We start from the raw sequence: 13845 nt of genomic DNA on the forward strand, positions 1-13845 counted from the left end.
TCAATAGTGACATTGACTATGTTTTTCTTATACTCCCTATATTTCAAATTCTCCATAATATGTGTATTTTTTACTTTATATGTTTGTTATGAAAATAGCAAACACAAAGAAAAAGTACAGCAAAATTGTCAGTTTGAACAAGTAGCAAATTTAAGATATAGAAGTGTCTTCTTTACTTTTTGATTTTAGTGTGCAATACTTGAAAGCAAAATTAAAACGAATTTTGTCATTCTGTGCATTTAAGATAAATACTTACACATCCACAGGTCATTAAGAGCATTTAATACTTAGACCACAATAAAAATTTGATTACATAATACTTATCTTTATATAGTCATTTCACTTGAGACAGAAACCAACCACTCAATAGAACTTTTGTTTTAATCAAACACTGTTATGGCTGCACTATACCCACTTCCAAAATCATTTACTTATATCCTGAGCCCAATGCTTTAGAATGTGGCTATATTTAAAGAGAGGGTCTCTGAAGAGATAACTGATTTAAAATGAGGTCATTAGGGTGGGTCTTAAACCGGTATGATTGAGCCCTTAGAGAACATTGGGACACACTCAGGTAGAGTGGTAACAGATCACGTGAAAACACAAGGAAAAACAGTCATCTTAGAGCCAAGGAGAGAAATCTTGCGGATATGTTCATCCTGAACTTCTAACTTCCAAGACTGTGAAAAACCAAATTTTTATTCTTTAAGTCAGCCAGGATGCAATGAGTTCATTCTGATGACTTAGTACATGAATACAAGTAGTAAAGGGAACACGAGTCTGGTCGATGGGTATCCTATACCACAGGTTAAAACTTTTGTATATCAATTGTCTAGGTGGTTTTGTTTGTCCATCAATTTGACACAAGCTAGCTAGCTATCATACAGTGTTGTCATCAGACCGGCATGGAGACAAGTCTATATGGCATTTTCTTGATTAATGATTAATGTTGGAGGTCTCAGCCCACTCCTAGGCAGGTGTTCCCAGGGTGCATCGGAAAACATACTGACCAAACTAGGGGACTAAGCCAATAAGCAGCATCCCTGCATGGCTTCTGGTTCAGTTACTGCTCCTGCATTGAGTTCCCGCCTTAGCTCCCCACAATGGACTGTGGCATGGAATTGTAAGCCAAATAAATGCTTTCCACTCTAAGGTGCTTTCATCATAGTGTTTTATGACAGCAATAGAGAGAGAGGTAACTAAGACATCGATCACACATTTCATTTAATAAAATTCACCACTTGCATATCAAATGCTTTGAATACCCTTAAACAATTTCATCCCTGAAAGTATGCGTATGCGTGTATACATACCACAGAGATATTAGATAGATAGATAGATAGATAGATGGATAGATAGATAGATAATAGACAGACAGACAAACAGACGATAGATAGTGCCTCTTTCCAGGTGGGTTTTGATGTTAATATTTGCCTGGCTGGTAACAGTAATTTTGATCACTGCTGGCAGATTTCTACAGTGTCAAGTTTGTGCCTTTTCCCTTTTATTACAAATGTGTACTTAATAGGTTACTTAGTATGTATGTAGTAATAAAATTAAGAGCTTCTTAAACTCTTAACCTCTGGTTTTAGCATACAGTGAGGATTTTTTTTCTAAACAAATGATTATTCTAAAGATTGCCAAATGGTGATATTTTTTGCATGTATCATCCCTTCTATATTTGTTGGTTGGAATTTTAATGTAACAGAGAACCAGAGAACCTTTTTTTTTTTTTTTTTTTTTTTTTTTTTTTTTTTTTTGGTGTTTGGAGACAGGATTTCTTTGTAGCTTTGGAACCTGTCCTGGAACTAGCTGACCTTGAACTCACAGAGATCTGCCCACCTCCACTCATAAGGAAGAACTCTCTATTTCAATTTTTTTGAAATATTCTGTATTTCACTTATAGCCTTAAGTATTCTTGGTTAGTGCATTGTAACATATGATTATAATGATGCTTACACTGAGTCACCTGTATGCAATTGTGACTATTTCAAGATGACTTCTGGCAATCTTTGGTATGTTTCAATATTCTGTAAGAACATCCTTAGTTTCTGGTACAGTATTTTTCAATTCTGTTTTGTACATTATCTGTTCCCATTCTAAGATCAGCCATTTCTCCAAGAGGCCCTAGATCTTTGAAAGAAGAATGGTGCTCAGGAAACCAAGATCTTGTAGGCACCATGTGCTCATGTTCATTGTTTCTCCTAGGTGTCTCCAACCGGCAAGACTAGGGGAAAACCATAGATAGGCAGATACATAGATTATTTTACCCAGAATTTTTTGCAACCCAAACAACTGTATACATGTTATTAGGTTTTAAATGTCATTTCTGCTAGAAATACTATCTCATGCCACACTGTAGCTCTGCAAACACCCATCCCGTATATACCTCTGCAAGGATGTCAAAAGGATGGAGATCAGAACGGTCACTGGTGTGGATGTCAGGCAACTGTGTGCTCCAAACAATAGCTGACCAAGAATAAGCAACCAGCATTGTAACTGTGAAACTGGGAATTTAAGTGTCAGTTATGTGGAAATATGAAAAGTAAATAAGACACAATGCGCAGTTCTAGAAGGAGCTTGTTATTCATCTAACAAAGGCTGATTAAGTACTGTTGGATACTTCAGTACATGCTGTGGATGAAAACAGTAAAACAATGAAAATATATAGAACCAGCACCCACCGTCTAGCGAGGTGGACATGTTTGCAGTGCTCAGAGTATTTCATTTAGTAGGTGTCTTACTAAGATCCACAGAAAAGGCACCACTTGGGAGTAGTTTACAAGGAAAAATTTTCAAGGAGAGGAGGACACTATGATGAAGGACCAGGGCTGTAAAGGGTGTAAATTGTTTAGCATCGTATTCATAATTCAATATTGTATAAAATTATGTGCAATATATAATTCAATATTGCTTATTTCGTGATGTACATAATTTTAAAATTGGGAAACGAGGGAAATGAGAGAGAAAACCCAGGGAGATGGAAGGAACATCTGTATCCATGACAAAGTGATTAGATTTTTCTCCTTTGAAGTAATTTTTAAAAGAGGGTGGTAAGTCAGGAATACACAGAAAAAAACCCTGTCTTGAAAAACCAAAAAAAAAAAAGAAAGAAAGAAAGAAAGAAAAAGAAGAAGAAAGAAAGAAAGAAAAGAAAAAGAAAAAAGAGGGTGTTAGCATTATCAGCTCTACATTAGTAAGGTTAGCCTCATGACAGAGTGAAAGAAAGTCATCAGAACTGAACTCAGGATACATGAATGGGGCAGTTCCCCATTTGTTCATACTGGCAGCTTGCCTCGGGCAATGGTAAGGATGGATAGGCTATACAGTGGGAACACAAAAAATACAGGTTTAATTTAAAAAATAATAATCTAAGAACCCCTAAGGGTATCTTGCTGAAACCCTGAAGGGATGGTGGTAGCATAAATCAAGAAAGAGATTTAGAAGGGGAATTTTGAGATTTTTGAGTGGAAAACCCAGCAGCTCCTCTTGGCAGGCTTTAGATAGGTGACTTTGCCCGTTGTCTCCTCATTGCATTTTGAAAACAACATGAGATTTGTTTTGTTAGGCAGGATGATACCAGTCAGAAGGAGAAAGCTGGCCTCCAAACAAAAGCACGCAATACCGTCGCCACACAAAGGCAGGTTGTGTGGGAGGGCAGCTGCAGAAAATGGCCTCTAATTCTCGTGGAGGGAATGACGCACTGAGTATTTTTCCATTCCTGGTGATTCACAACCAAAGATGGCGCCTGAAGCAAAAATGAACAAAGGGGGAGTGGGCGTTTGGAAAACGTGACGTTCTTAATTCTTGTTTTCAACTCAGTCAACGGCGCCAGTGGAACTGTGAATCTGTCCTCCCTACGAACTAGTGTGTAGTGGGGCTCTTCATTCACACTTAAAAATTCACACGTTTCATTATGTGGGCGCGACTGCGTAGGGGGTGACAAGTCTTTCTGGGCCGCACGGCATGCATACATGCATGCATGCATGCAAGCATTCATTCATTCAATTATGTTTTCTACGCTGGGCGCGACCCCGTCGGCTTCCACCTCTGCTTCTCCCCACACGCCTTTGAGTCCTGAAGCGTGGCGCTTCTCCCCCCGCGGCGGCGGAAGGCACGTTGTCCGCGGAGAGAAGGAGCCCTCGTGACCGGCTTCCGGCTCCACGCACGGAACCTCGGCCCCGCGCGCGTGCACCCGGGCCGGAGCGCGTGCCCGCCGGATCCCGAGAGCCCGCGGGCACGAGCTGCCGACGGCGCTCGGCGGCACTCGGGGAGGGGGCGGGGCCGCGGCCCAGCCGAAACCTCGGGCCCTCCGACCGGGTTACCTAGGTAACGGCGGCAGAGGCAGGCCTGACGTCAGCGGGCAGCGCGCAGCCCGCACTGCGGCACGGGGCCCACTCTTCAAAGCGCGCGTCGCCAGCGGTGGAGGTGGCTGAGGGCCCGTCTCTCTCCCTCGCCGGGCGCGGGGAGCCGCTTCGTACTGCCGGGCTGTCGCTCGGGCGGGACAGGCCGCGCTGCGCGCTCCTCTCCGTGAGTATCCCGCGGGCGCGCTGTGGCGGGAGCCGGGGTGCGGGCGCTCGGCCAGGCCCGGCCTCTCGGGGGCGGCGAGGGGGCTGCTGGAGGCCCGGGGCGCGGGGCAGCACTGCGCCTAGCAGGTCGAGCTCGGCCTTAGCCCCACGCGCGGGGCCGAGGGATGCCGCTGCGAGCTACGTCTCCTACTTCCCGCTCTCCTGGTCCAGGCTGCCCGGCATGGTGCTCGGATGGAGGGGATGCAGCCTCTTCCTCTCTGCTCCCAGTTCGGGCTTAAAAGCTTCTCACGTTGATGCTCACCAAGTCTCTTTCCCTTTACTTCTAAGAAGAGTGATCGATGGGTTCTATTTATAAATAGAGTCAGATTATATCGATAGGGTCATTTCAGTATACGCCTCCCCCACCCCAGGCTACTTAAAAACCTACCAAATGCTTGCTCTGCCTTTTTTGTTACTGCAAAAACATTCGCGGAAACGTTTCCTCTTCGTTTTTTTTTTTTCTTAGAAAACGATGCTAACAGGTTTTTCACCTGTTGCATAAATTATTGTTTGAGCTTTCTGGAGAAGACTTAGAGGAAGATGGGGAAATTTTAGAAGAATATTTGAAACATTCGAATGCCAAAAGAATTTTTAACAATATTTAGAACATCATTATTTATGAGGACTGTCACTGATTTATTGGTTGAATTATGCAAATAAAATTTCTGTTGCTTTTTTTTCTTTGCTTTGAAATTTTGTTAAAGAGCGAATCATCAAGTGCGTATGCCTTTTTTCTTGCCTTGATGTGTAGGCGTATACTCCATGTTTTTCGAAGGAGGGAGGGAACGTAATCCCGTTCGTTTTTCTGCGTAGTCTCTCTTAGAGGCTCCTGTAAAGCTTCTTCGAATGGGGAAGTCTTAAAAATAATGGTATAATGACATCTAATATCATGTATGATAATTTTTAAAATTAAAAAATGTTTTATAAGATGATAAACACAAAATTCAAAGATGTTTTATTAAACCTAACCTTAAATTTTGGTGATATTAAAATATGAGATATTATTAAAATATGAGATATTATTTCTGTTTTTCTGTAACATTAAAAGATGATTATTTCTGTAATATATTTGCTGCATTATCATTAAATATTAGTGTTTATTCAGTTGTGCCTCAAAATATCAAATAATACTAGATAATATATATTTAATTAATCATGTATTTTCTTTTTTAGTTATTTGTTAACTGGGCATAAAGAATATACTGAGCACCTGCAATGTGGTTTTTTTTTTTTTGCAATTTCTTTTTTCTCCTTTCAACAAGTAGGTGCCATTTTAAGATGTTGGGCATTGAAATAGACAAGGCCTAGTGAAATTAATACCTTATTCAAAGCCATTTATCAGTAAATCACAGAACGATACTAGAATCATTGTTAACAGCTTTTTTTATAACTGAGGCACAGAGCTGGCCCTTCAGAGGCTAGCAGTGTAGTGTGTGTGTGTGTGTGTGTGTGTGTGTGTGTGTGTGTGTGTTGGGGGTGTGCTACAGAACAGAACATTTTACACAGATGAAAGTGGAGAATTTTGGGGTGCTGGTATCAAATTCAGATCTTGCAAATGCGTAACAGGCTTCCACCATTGAGCTTCCCCTCAGCTTCCCCTCTCCATGGCAACCAAAGAAAGTCAAATCCTTTCAAGATGGGTTTGTCCTTCCGAGGGGGAAGAAAATTCTAGAAAGAATTTATCTACATGCCTCTCCCACATTCACATTGTTTATGTCAGTGGCCGTCAGCTTTCTCTAAACAGCTATGGCACACATGGCTTCCTGATTGTAAACCTAGTAGGCATCCTTCAAATTTTGTAGCATCTTTGACACCTCACAGTACAGATTATTTTCTCTGTGTAACATTCCCTTTTCTTCGTTTTTTAAAACGCCGTTCTCCTCGAATTCTTTTTATTTTGTGGGGTCCAGAGTTAAACCTTTCGGTATTTTATGTTACAGAAACTATCATATATATAGGTGGATGCCCAAATCTGCAGCCTCTACTGGCTTAATGCATTCTACTGCCTACTAAACATAATATTATGCTATTATTTTTATTAAACAATGTTATGATGGCTGTTATTACTGCTATATATGCATATATTTGAAAGCTTGCTATGTGACAAATATCGTACCAAGTGTGTTGCTTATATATTCTCATTTATTCTTTATAAAATCTTACGAATGGTTCACTTTTATTCCCTTGAAATATTAGGAAATTGAGGTCCACAGGTAGTAGTCTTCTGACAGATAAAACTAGGATTTGAACCCAGGAGTTTGATAACTGTTTTGATGCTTGTGATTGCTTAGAACGCCTCAGATGCCCAGTCAGTGTGCCTCACTAAGTTGTGTTCCCATAAGAATTTCCTGTTGTAAGTGGACCTGCTATTTATTGGTACTTGTTTAATGCACTGTGGTAAGTCATTTAACTGCTAGAATAACCCATAGTTCCGTGAGTAAGCACTGTCAGGCAAAGTTTACAAATAAGACACAGAAGAAACCTCCCTCAATTCTCCTACCTCTTGTACTAGTTATGTAGTGTTTCTAAAAGATTAAAAACGTTCTCTTCAAGGGTCTGATCACACTGGCCTTGCAGCCTCTGTCTCTGTAATTTGGTGTGAATTAGAAAGTAGATGACAAGAAAAATGCTGAGGGTGAGTGGCTGCTGAGTGCTCAGCTCTGATTAGAACACCTGTACCACCACCCGCAGTGGCTGCTGAGTGCTCAGCACTGATTAGAACACCTGTACCACCACCCGAAGTCTCGGGAAGCAACACAAAAGAGTGGATGGGGAAAAATGTAATAGCTGGAGGATGGATGGTTTGTGCTGAGGAATAATGTCTTCTGGATGTGAGATAACTTAAACTCATGAGCTCACTGCTCCTGTGGTTAACCTGTATAAGGGTAGACCCCTCAACATTTTCTCATGGACAGCCAGCCCTCCCACCCCTGCTTCCCTGCATTAGGGACAATTGACAGAATATGGTTACTGGGCACGAGAGTGTCATTTTCTTCAGCCGTGTAGTCACTGATAAGTTACCCAACTTCCAGTAAATAATTGTCACTCTTGCTTATACAATCAACCTTACTTCAATTCAGTGAGTCACACACACAGACCTGAAAATTGGAGGGGACTTGGTAGGGAGAAGGGTTTCAGTGGGGGAGGGGGATGGCAGGTGAGAGAATGAAATGGCAGTGAAAATAACTAAAATTCATTATCTGTTTATCTGTCTATATATGAAACTGTCAAAAACTAAGATTTTTTTTTTTTTAAAAAAAGGAAAGTAGGTGACCAGGTGTATTAGGTCTGTAGCTACTTAAAGAATAAACACCACCTTTTAGCAACAAAAATATAGTGGTTTTCGCTGCATGTGTTAAGTAAATTCATTTATATAATCATTCTTTTCTTTTTAGTATTCTCTTTCTCTCCCAAGGAACAAGGATGAGGATGCCTGGAAAACATGGACCATTAACTAATAAAGCTTGAGTCAGTACAAAATATGTTTCTGTTTTTCATTTTCTTTCCTCTCTCCTTCCCTCATTTTCTAATATTACCTCCAGTTTTATTCTTGAAAATAGAAACATTGTATTCTGCTGAAGGAATTGGTATTTTTCATTGCAGATACAAGTCCCCATTCTTAAATAAAACGGGCAGTTGGGAAGATATGTGTTGAGTTTATCCATGATTTCAATAGCTTTGACACAAAACACATAAGGTATTCATTGGAGAAAAATGATACAAATGCTTGTCCTAAGCTTTTCTGTCGTCACATAATTTTAATGCCATACACAGGCAAACTTAAAATCATTATCCATAAATGCTACTCTGCTGGTTAACTTCTGTCAGTTTGACACAAACTGATCACCTGGGAAGAAAAAGCGTTGAGGAATTGCCCCCATTGGATCGTCCTGTGGGCATAGCTGTTGGACATTTCTTGATCAATGAGTGATATGGGAAGGCCCAGCCCACTGTGGGTGGTCCTGGGTTATATTCGAAAACAAGTTGAGCAAGCAATGGAGAGCAAGCCAGTAAGCAGTGTTCCTCTGTGATCTCTGCTTCAGTTCCCACCTCTAGGTTCCTGCCTTGATATCCTGCCCTGATTTTCCTTCAAGATGGACTATGATGTGCAAATGTAAGCCAAATCCACCTTTCCTCTTCCAGGTTGACGTGTTTAGTGATTTATCACGGCAAACAGGGCATCTTCCCTGAAGCTTATGTCTACTAATGTGTAATAAGTGTGTCCTCTTGACAGGTTGATTCCTTCAAAGCCTGTTAAGGCATTCCTTATTAAAATAGTTTTAGAAGTTTAACATACAAAGGGGGATGTTTGCTGCTTTTCTCAATTTTTTTGGTATGTGAAAGTAGTTTATTCAAATATAATGCAGCTTACTTAACCTGATACCAGGATCCTAAACTAATTCAAATGTCCTGCAGCCCTTCATGGAAGATTGGTGTAAGAGAACAGAACTTTAGAATAAACCTGATGCTATAGTGAATACACTGTAGCACAATCTTAAGTGCAAGATGTTCTGTGATGTTCTATTTAGATGTTCTGTATTACAAATTAGCCATCTGTTTCTGTAGGATTCTGACTGAGTCAACCTTAACCCTGTTTACCAGCTCTTGACATAAAGCTGGTAGATGTCTACTGGTAAGACATTGATGGAATCTACAAAATTCATGTTTTATGCATTCGTTTTTAAGTTTGGTTTAATTTAAGGAATTCTATAGCAGAAAAACAAAGTAGATGTAATTAGTCAAATAATATTTAGAGATAGAGATACCTATTTTAAGTTTGGTTTCTGCTCTAGCTGTTTAACTCTATAAATAAAGCATGAAAGTAGCCATAAAAATTCTTAACTCAGTGAGCATGTCGGTTTTCCATAAATCTGTTCATCCCACATCTATTCCTTTTTTTTTCCTTTTTCTTTGTTTTTTGTTGAGGTAGGGTCGCCAGAACCTTGACTGGCCTGGAAATCACTATATGCACTTTGCTACCCTTAAATTTGTGAAAATCCTCTTGCCTCTGTCTGACCACACATAAGGCATATGTCCATATGCAGACACACATACATACACATAAATAAAAACAGATCTTAGACAAAAAGAAAAATATATCAACTACTTCCTCTGCACAAGACTTCGTGTTAGTGGCATGAATATAATATAGGGATATAAGATACATAGTACAGTGGACAAAACAATGTGTTTCTGCAGGCAACCACGTAATTATCTGTATTCCAGATGAGTTAAGTACTCTGAGAGAAAAGGGCCTCTGGTAAGTGAGAAGCAGAAAACACAGTTGAGGTTTTTAGGTGCAGTGTTTAAATAAGAAGCTTCACCCTTATTTATTAAGCTGAAAAATTGAATGAAACTTGTACCAATAATAGCAGATTCATTCCCATGAGAGGGATTTATTTTGCCTGAACTATAAAAGGAAATATAACTGGGGTATCAATATCTAAGTGAACATTGGTTTTGATCTGAGTTAGAATGTCTAGAACCCTATGGCACATGTGAAGGACTTGTTTTATCCCAAGTGAATGGGCAATCTGGTATTTTAAGCAGGGGAATAATGTGATTTGATTTCTGTTTTAAAGAAATAATATGTGTTCAGTGCTGACTAGAGGCTAAGCAAATGCTAGTTATTTCTCATGCACCTCTGGAGGAAAACAAAATTTAGAAAGGTTAAATAGCCTGTCTAAGGTCACATGACTAGTGGAGGGAGGTGCTAGTGTGCTTCAGATGTTATCTGAGCAAAGGAGGATTTATGAGAAAGTCTCCAAAAGGTAAGAGAAGTACCAGGAAGAATTGTGTCACCAAAACATTTAAAAATCACTTGAAGAAAGAGGGACTACTAAATTGTTTTAATAAAACCAGGGAACTCAACCATAGGACTATATCCTTAACATAATAATAGTACACATTTGTATAGTAAGAGTAGTTTGGAAAATTGCTTGTGTCTTCATTTATATTTGAGAGCAAAGTTAAAAAGTAAAGTTGGCTTTGAAGAATTGCTTAAAGCATCAAACTGTCTAATAGGTAAAGGAAAAAATAAAAACCCTAAAAATCTAAAGAAAATACTTGATAAATCTGAAAATCTGGAGAAGACATCACAGTGAGTATTGTTCATTTGGTTATTATATGTAGATATCTGCATCAAATTATAGCTTTTTACTAAAGTAATAAAGTTTGGAACTGAGATCAGTAAGTAAAGTTCACATTAGAACCACATCACCCTTAAAGTATGTGGTTCACGTGGACTGTTGCCATCTACCAAAACAACACACCAGTAAAGTGTGTGCGCTGTACATTGTTGAGGAAAATGCTTTTACTCAGAATTGTGAAAAGCATAGAGTACAGTTTTATATCAGATATTCAGTGGATTGCCTTTATTGGGATTTCTTCTGTAATGTCCTACCCTGTAGAACAAGAAGAAATGATTCTTAAGGAATCATTATCTTTTCATGTTGGAGACACACTTTAAACTGAGGAATATAGCTTATTTTGAGGGAAACTCAAAACAAAAATAAATCAGTAACTAACTATGGTTTGATTCCTTTAGTATTATAAAGAATCTGTATTTACACCCATAGTAAGTGCACTGTTCAGTATTCATACTACCTTAGTATTTCAGTTCTGTTTTTTTATTATGATCTCTAGTGTTTACACACACAGAGAAACACATACATGCATGTGCATACATACACACTACCACCACCAAAAAAAAAAAACCCAAAATCAAACCAAAAAAAAAAACCACCATGCAGAAGATCTTATATATCACAGCAAATGGTACATTTTAAGCAGAAATTTAGTCGTCAATTATAGATTGTGTTTTGTTTTATTCCTTTCTGTTTGTATGTCATTAAAAACCATGCTATGTTAGTGTTCTGTTGTTTTGTGTGTGTGCACATATACACTGAGCTTTTCATTTGGGCCTTAAATGTTAATTAATCAGTACTTTACCACAGCTAATCTCTCTCTTTCTCTCCGCATACACACTCAGCCCTTTACAAAATCTCCATAACTGGGATTTCAGGCCTTTGCCACTAGGGTGGTGATGGCGCACGCCTTTAATCCCGGCACTTGGGAGGCAGAGGCAGGCAGATCTCTGTGAGTTTGAGGCCAACCTGGTCTACAACAAGAGCTAGTTCCAGGCCAGGCTCCAAAAGCTACAGAGAAACCCTGTCTCGAAAAACAACAACAACAAAATCTCCATAACTGGGATTTCAGGCCTTTGTCACTTAGGCCTGCCTTTAACCAAAGAGTTTTCAAAGATCAAGCAAAATAACCTATATGCAAGAAAGAAAACGTCATGTAACTATGATTTTTACCTGTGAGGGTAGTTACTGTTTATTTCATACAAGAATTTGGAACAACTAAGCAATATAAATTTTATTTTAAAAAGAGTTTGTTGTACTTTATAAGCTATCAGAATTCAGGTTATATTTTTTAAAGGAAGGAAACAAATGTAAGAAATGTAGAAGTCAAAAGTTAAATATCTTGAGTGTTTACATGTAAGTATCTATAATCTCAGCATGTATATGCAGAGAGAAGGAAGGTAGAAAATGAGGAATTTTGAGTATCCCAGGCCAGCTAACCTGCTTATGCAGCAGGGAAGAAAGACTCTGTCTCAGAGAAGCTGAAAGGCTAGGATTGACACAGGAAGGGTGCCCTCTGACCCTCATACAAATGCTGTAGCATCCGTGTGCCTGTACCTACCCATGCAAGCAAGGGTTAATTTTTGTACACACACACACACACACACACACACACACACACACATGCTTTTTTTTAAAACAGATAATGTATGCACAAATTTCACCAAACAAAATAGCCACAAAGTTTAAAAATGAAAATGGAAAAATACAGATGATGAAAGTTTTGTAAAGAAGCTGGGCACTTTCTCATGGCATGAATATATATTGAAAGAATAGAAATCAGGAGAGATGGAGAAAAGAGGAACTCTAGGCCTCACTGGAGAGCCAGGCCAATAGGAGACACTTTCTCAAAGGAAGTGAATAGTATTCTTCATGATGACATCGACAGTTGACCTCTGGCCTTCACATGTATTCACACCCAAGTAACTGCACATACATGTGTATTTACCCTCAATGTATACATACACAGGCATTCACAAAATGTGACATGACATTATTTGTCTGTAGATGGTGATAAGTTATTTTATAAAATATGAAGTAATTGCTTAAAAGGATATCTAAAAAGCCAATGATGGTATGGAGAAATCTAGAAAAATAATGAAACAGGAAAAAGAAAAAGGACAAACAGAAGAAAATATGTTTGAAGTCTGGCATATTAAGAATCCCATGATTTATAATGATGAAAGTCAACTCAAAAGAATTCAAGAAGTGGAAAATTAAAGACTGCCAGATAAGAAAGTTACGAGTATACATTGAGTATAAAAACAGGTTAAGAGTCAAGGGATGGAAGAAAGGAGAGCATGTGATCTTTGATTCTTGATTGCCAGGCAGTCTTAAGCTCCTGCTTTTATGCCTTTCTTGCCATGCTGCACTGTCCTTTCTGGACAAACCCTTTCTCCTTTAAGTTGTCTTGGTCATGGTACTTAATCACTGCAACAGAAAACTAATTATACACACTAAATGTGTTAAATAAATATATCTTAGATCCATTATAGAAGCTTTCACAAAAAAGTATCAGTGATAAGTAATCCCAGAATAAATAGAAGAGGAAAATAAAAAGAGTAAGTCCAAATCTTTTTAAAGGAGTGGTAGGATTGGTTATTTTATATATTCAGGGTCCCAGCTTCAAGCTTGCTAACTTACTAAAGATATACCCAGTACTCAAAAGCTAATGTACTTGGATTGTGTTAGAAAAGGTTACAGATTAATAAAATCAGCAGAGAGAAATAGCACTTGGGACTCAGCCCATTAAAAAGTCTTGGTGTCCATTGCTTTATGTGGACAAGAGTATGTCAGTCACATATGCAGTGCCTGAGTGACTGTAGCTACTCTTATTACAGAACCTTAAAGAAAATATATTTACTATAAATCATATTGTTAATAATAAGTCTTTGATCATAGTAATACAGTATGACTCAAGGCTTCAGGTATATAATATCGCAATAACTGGGAGTTTCCTTTCTAGCATCCTGTCAAGGGGTTGTCCTTAAATTTGACCTTGTTTGGGATTTGAAATATACATGAAACAATTTGAAATAAACCTGTATATTAATATATTTTAAATTGCTTTGTTATTCAACAATTTTATAAACAAGTATGATGTATTCTAATTATCTTCACTCCACCCTCTC

At 38.7% G+C, this 13845-nt stretch overlaps 1 protein-coding gene across 3 annotated transcripts in view; it reads left to right on the plus strand.

The window, feature by feature from the left end:
* Positions 1 to 4249: 4249 nt before the first annotated feature.
* The window catches only part of Ahi1 (Abelson helper integration site 1), a 150254-nt gene continuing 140658 nt past the window's right edge, over positions 4250 to 13845 (plus strand). For 2 of the 3 annotated variants that reach the window (XR_005974495.1, XM_041653427.1), the window contains exon 1: positions 4250 to 4530. The gene's annotated coding sequence lies outside the window, so the exon portion shown is untranslated. The remainder of the gene's footprint in view (positions 4531 to 13845) is intronic. The other variant, XM_041653426.1, reaches the window with a different exon arrangement.

Source organism: Microtus oregoni, unplaced genomic scaffold (genome assembly GCF_018167655.1).
Source record: "Microtus oregoni isolate MIOR12 unplaced genomic scaffold, Mior012 000006F_ref0000085, whole genome shotgun sequence".
Classification (NCBI taxonomy): Eukaryota; Metazoa; Chordata; class Mammalia; order Rodentia; family Cricetidae; genus Microtus; species Microtus oregoni.